This window comes from Marmota flaviventris, chromosome 10, assembly GCF_047511675.1.
Source record: "Marmota flaviventris isolate mMarFla1 chromosome 10, mMarFla1.hap1, whole genome shotgun sequence".
Classification (NCBI taxonomy): domain Eukaryota; kingdom Metazoa; phylum Chordata; class Mammalia; order Rodentia; family Sciuridae; genus Marmota; species Marmota flaviventris.
The window spans coordinates 92,861,976-92,868,623 of record NC_092507.1 but is presented as its reverse complement, the minus strand read 5'-3'; the positions used below and the strand labels follow the sequence as shown (position 1 = coordinate 92,868,623).

At 35.0% G+C, this 6,648-nt stretch overlaps 1 pseudogene; it reads left to right on the top strand.

Annotated features, from left to right (window-relative positions):
- Positions 1-4,779: 4,779 nt before the first annotated feature.
- On the top strand, positions 4,780-5,784 carry LOC114098917 (small ribosomal subunit protein uS2-like; annotated as a pseudogene).
- The last annotated feature ends 864 nt before the right edge of the window (positions 5,785-6,648 follow it).

Genomic DNA, 6,648 nt, shown 5'->3' with positions numbered 1-6,648 from the left:
CTGGGTCTTATCATTCTGGCTGGCTTCCTGTCACACTGTTCAGCCATGAGTGTTGTGCCCCCATGAACACTGAAGTTGTTACCTGTATTCATCATGTGCTTTCACAGTTGCATGGTTTCACCCACGATGTTCCTCTGCTTGGAATATTGTCATTCTTCTCTGCCTGCTCCAATTGACCACACCTGGATTTCTCCAGGACTTTCTCTTTAAATGCTGTAAATCTGATAAGTTGGACTGTTTCTTCTTTGTGCTCTCATATCACTTAGTATAGTTGGTTATTTTAGTACCTTCTACTTAAAGTGTAAGGCCAATTTATTTCATATGCAGTAAAAATTCTTACCTTTTTGTCTCCTATGCTTAACATAGTTACTCAGATGCAATAGACTTTTTGTTAATAATTTAAATAAATGCTTTAATGGTCCTTTGCTACATAACGATTTTAAAAGAAGAGAATAACTTTTGTAGCCCTTTCTTCTTAAAGCAGACCCCATTTCACAATTTTAATGCTGAATCTTTCCCAAAGTGTTCGTTATAGAGAAGACCTGTATATTTATATTTCCATGTGAATAATACATCATGTAATTTTTAGACACTTACTTTCACTTATTCAAATCTTCAACTATATACAAATATTTTAAGTAAGTATAATGCTGCAGACTGTTTATTCATGGATACCACTTTTTCATTGTCTCTCACTCATATATTCCACTTTTCAAGAATATCCCCTTATTCCTTTTTACCTCTTTTACCCAATTACTTCCATTGGCGAAAGCTTGAATTTTGTTAAACCCAACTTTTCTAACTCAATTCAACCCATTGGTCTGATAGATCCATCACTTAATCAAAAATTGTGCACTCTTCCTTCTGTTGTGAAGGATCCCCTCCCTGTTTAAACTTCGCTGCTGGATTTTCTGAGAACATGGAAACATGGTATTTCCCATCTTTAAAAGTATTTCCCCACTCTACATCTTCTCCTACTATAGGATTTCTTTTCTTCCCTTTAGAGCATGATTTCCTCAGATGTTTTCTATACTCACAAATCTGCATTATTATTTTTTTTTCATACTCTTAAACCTTCTTTGGTCTAGCTTTCTCATACTCCATCAACATAACCTGCCCTGGTCAAGGTCACCAGTGACTTCCTTATTGTCAATCACCACAAGTAATTCTCAGTGCTCATCTTAGATTTCTTTACAATTAACCAGCAGAAGAATTTGACAGAACTGATTTCAACCTCTTCTCTAGGTAATCTCTTCATTTGACTTTCATAACACCTCACCTCTGCTTTCCAAGAGTAGTTGTTTGCTCCGGGCATAGTCAAAAAGCTATAGATTATTGTTTGTAGAGAAGTTAAAAATGAAAACACAAGTTACTAAAATGCTATTTGTATTTCACCATTTGCCAGCAATACTTCTTCCAAAAATTAAAAAAAAAGATAATTTGTCACGCTGATTTTTAATTACTATAGATCCTACAGAATTTTACAGATTTATTTTGAATCATTGAGTTTTTGACTCTGCAGAAACTCCGCTAGAAGCTTTATTTCTTGGAATAAGTTTGTGACAACTCAAAATGGTTCGAGCTCCTTTCTAGAGTGGTTTGTACTTCCAGCCCCTGGGGATATTGCTTTTAAACAAGAGACTCAAATCAGAGTGATGCACCAGTGTCTGTAAAGATTTAGAAACATATTATTATGACTCACTTCAATTCTGTCATTTTATGTTAAATGTGGAGTGTGTGTGTGTGTGTGTGTGTGTGAGGGGGTATATGTATATGTAGAATACAAAACAGTGAAATAAAGAGCACTTTATAATGTATAATGGTTTTGTTTGTGACATATCAGTTTTATATCTACCAAAAATGAATAATATCTTTAATATTGGAATTTAGTCCATTTGTCTTCAAAAAATTGTAAAAATAAATAATGAAGTAAGAAAACAGAAACTGCCATAGTATTATAAACGATTGTGATGGATCAATATATCTAGGCTTTTTAAATGTCAGATTGTTAGAAATATACTATTTTAGTAAATATACTACACAATTTTTATTTGCTTTTTAAAATTTATACTGGTGACTCAAAAAACAGAAATTCATTGTCTTATAGTTATGGAGGCTGGAAGGCCAAAGTCAAGGTTTTGGAAGGGTTTGTGCATATGATGGCTGTGAGCACAGTCTGTTCCACGCCTCTCTTGTTGGCTTGTATATGACAGTTCTCTCCTTATGACACCCAGTGACTCTTCAGATTATCCTCTCTTTTTAATCTATCTCTGTGTTCAAATTTCTACTTTATATAAGGATGCCATTTATATTGAATTAAGACCCACATTAATGAATTTGTTTTAAATGTATTACATATGCATAGATAATATATATTTTACATATGTAAAATATAATATATATGTAAAATATATATTATATATAAAAAACCAATCTCTAAATAAAGCCACAATCTGAAAAAATGGAATATATATATACACATATATATGAATATATGTACATGTATATGAATATATACACATATGTATATACATATATATTAATAACAAAATATAATTCATCCATAGATATATATTATACATTCAGTAAAATAAAAATTTAATAGTCTCTGAATAAAATGTCTGTACATTGGTTTTATTTATTTCACTTTATCATTTGTACTGAAAATAATTTTATTGTATAAAGGAGTAGATATTAAAAATATCTACTCTATGCGTCAAATATACTGGGTAGGTTTATTATACCTTCATCTTCTAATTTTGCACCTAAAACTCACTTCACACAGCTTGGTCACATATTTTTAAATATCTTGGTACATAAACCTTCCAAATTTATATTTTCAGGTCCAACTTACCCCTTAAACACTTGTTTCACAATTACAATGGCCTTGTACTATATCAGTTGTATTTCTGACAGATGATACAGAACTGACATGCTCAAAACTGAACTCCCAATTTTTCCCTACTAAACGTTATTTTCTCTCAGTTTGATTCATTCAGCATATCACAACACCATACTTCCAGTTATTCAGGCCACTTTACAGAATAACAAGTGGCTCTTTTACTCACCTATACCATATGAGAACTAGGAAAATCCTAATACCCCTATCTCCAAAACATATTTGGAATATGACCACCTAATGTTCATATTAAGTGTCAAGATCTTGGCCCAAGTCGCAACCATCTCTTTCCTGTGTGAAGGTTTTCTTGAATTTATATGATTTATTCTTTTACCTTGCCAGCCTAACCTCAAAAAAAGCAATCAAAGTCCTCTGAAAACAATAAGATAAATGTGAATTTTCCTTCTCAAAGATCCTGTGGATTCTCCTTTTCCTGACTAAAGGCTATTCCCTTGAAGCAGCAATGGCTTAGGGGGGTCCTGGAATTCCTAGTTCTCATGGCTTCCCTCTCATATCCTAACTGCAATCACTGTTACATCTCTGTATAGAACTTTGCTGGCCCTTGGGCACATTAGACATAATTCGTTAGGAATTTTGCCCATGATATTTAATCATTCACATGGTTTTTCCCAAGATGTTCAAGTGTTTTCCTTCCCGTCTCATAGTTTCTGTGACTAATTTGTTTTAAAAGTCTTTTTTAAAAAATGTAATATTTCCTTTCAGCTTTATTGCCTGAAGAGTGACCTGTTTTAGTTTTCTACTATATTTACAGTACTTAGTCCCTATGTATTTTATATGTTAATTTGCCTTGTTATAACCAAACAGCTACACCAAACCCCAGTGAATAGAAATTTCAGGAATATTTTTTTTGTTTTGCTTATTACTTTGCCTGTGAGGATTTAGATGATACATGTACATGTTCAATACACATTATGAATAGAAAATTTTAAGAAATGACTTTAGAAACAAAAAAAAAGTCAAATTTTTAAATAGGACTTGGATTATCACAATAAAGGACAATGGTTTTAAAGTAACAAAAGCTACAACAATAGAGATACCTAAGCTATTAGTGAATTAACTTTCCATAAGTAATAGTTTGATAAATGAGTCCTAAGTCAAAAGTTCGTCCCCAAATAATGATTCAAGGATTTTCCTTCTACACAATGTGAATAAGTCATTTCCACATGCATTGTACAAATTCTTCCTGAGTAATCTCTCTGTAAGAACATTCTGGGTACCTTTTCAAGGGCTTAGCTTGCATTGGTTTGCTACCCTACTATTCATGTTCCATGGGCTAGCACTCAGTCAGAGCACTAGTTAGAAGAGGGTATGGATTTAATAAAGAAATAATATTTCTATCAGGACAAATAATAAACACAACAAAATAAACATAGGGTAACTGTATAAAATTAAAAATCAAATCTTGCACATTAGAGTTAGGTGTACTCTGGATACATAATTATAGAAATGTTTTAAAGAGTAAGCTTTTAAAATCATTTTCAATTTAAAATATAAAGCTGTGGCTATTTTGCTTATTCTATGTAATATACAAGGAGTGATTCATGTGTCAATCTTGCCCAACCAAATATCTGAATTGTTGCATTCTGTGTTGTTTTATGTTTACCTGGCAGGAAGATTCTTGAAAGTAATGTTGTCTTGTGTTCTTGCAGCTGTTCTTGACAATCTGAGCATCTGGTTTTGTAAATTGCTTGCAAGGAAAATTTTACAGACTGAAACTCACCCTGAAGAACACAATAGACACCTACAGAAAGGTCTTGCTTTCAGGGAAGCAGCATTAAAGCACCTTTCCTTGCTACCCAGAAAAGGGTCCATAGGTGGTCGTTCTTGATTTCCATGGTAATGTCAAGGGAACTGTCACAATGTCGGAAGTCCTTGAGGTTCTACAAATGAAGGAGGAGTATATGTCCTCAATTCCCTGTAGTGGGAACCCACTTCAATAGCTGCAACCTGATTTCCAGATGGAACAATATATCTACAAAAGAAAAAGTGATGACATCTGCACCATAAATTTGAAGAGGACCTGGGAGAAGCTTTTCCTGCCTTGTTGCTATTGAAAACCATGCTGAGGTCTGTTTCATAGCCTCCAGGAATACTGGCCAGTCGGTTGTGCTGAAGTTTGCTACTGCTACTGGACCCACTCCTATTGCTGGATCCTTCCCTCCTGGAATCTTCACCAACCAGATTCAGGCAGTCTTCCAGAGCTCCATTTTCTGGGGGTTACTGATCCCAGGGTTGTCCTTGAACCCTCTTACATGTCCTCTATCTGTTATTGCTCTTTTTAACCCAGATTCTCCTCTGCGCTATGTTGACATTGCAATTCCTTGGAACAGCAAGGGAGACCACTCTGTGGGTCTGATGTGGGGGATACTGGCCTGAGAAATTCTGTGCATGTACATCAACATCTCCTGTGAACATCCATGGGAGGTCATATCTGATCTCTATTTCCACAGAGATTGAAAAGGAAGAGCAAGCTACTGCTAAAAAATCTGTGAACAAGAAGGAATTTCAAGGGGCTGGGGATGTGGCTCAAGCGGTAGCACACTTGCCTGGCATGCATGGGGCACTGGGTTTGATCCTCAGCACCACATAAAAATAAAATAAAGATGTTGTGTCCACCGAAAACTAAAAAATAAATATTAAAAAAATTCTCTCTCTCTCTCTCTCTCTCTCTCTCTCTCTCTCTCTCTCTCTCTCTCTCTCTTTTTAAAAAAGAAGGAATTACAGGGTGAATGGATTGCTCCAGCTCCTGAGTTCACTGCTCCTAAACCTGAAGGTTGCAGACTGCCCAAAGGCATATGGGTGTCCCTGTGACTCTCCAGAGGTTCCCTACTTGGGCACTAGTTCTCCACCAAAGGCTGATCTGAGCTCCCATTGCTCAGGACACTGCATGGTTCAGATAACTGAACCAATACCAAGTCATTTTGAACTGTTCTTCTGCACACACTTAACCAAAATTGAAATGAACATAACACCCAGTTTTAGAAGAAATGCATTTGTCTTAATTTGGGGAAAATAATTAATTTTCAGTTTTCTAACTACTTTGGTGACTATTCAGACACACTATGCCTACATTTACCAAAATAGGTTCCACAGAGCAGTAGTTATGTGACATGATCAATGAGGGAAATGTTTCCTCTGCCAACAAAATTTTTAGAAAATACTTAACTTCATAGTTTCCTCCGAGAAGCATGAAAACAAAAACACAGTAAGGTAATTGAGATAACCCTTCACTTCTCTTGGTTTAAGTGAAAAGCATACCCTCTTACTCTATGTTAACAATGAAACTCTTATCATCTTAATACATATTATAATTAATTTTCCAGGGATGCCATAACAAATGACATGGCTTAGAGGAACAGAAATGCATTTTCTCAGAGTCCTGAAGGCTAGAAATATGACATCAAGATATTGGCAGGCCTGTGTTCCATCTGAAACCTGTAGAGATAGGATCCTTCTTTACATCTTCCAGCTTTTGAACCCAAATAGCCCTTGGTTTGTGGCATCATAATTCTAATTTCCATCTGCTTTCTTATGTGCTTGAATGTCCCCTTTTGAAAAAAAGGACATCAGTCATTTTGGTTAATGGTCAACCTAATTTCTTCCCTTTTCTCTGATTTACCTCTAAAAAGATCCTGTTTCCAAACAAAGTCATCTTCTGAGGGACTATGTGTCAGGAATTGAACATCTCTATTTAAGTGAGGACAAAAAGTAATACATAACACCTGTTT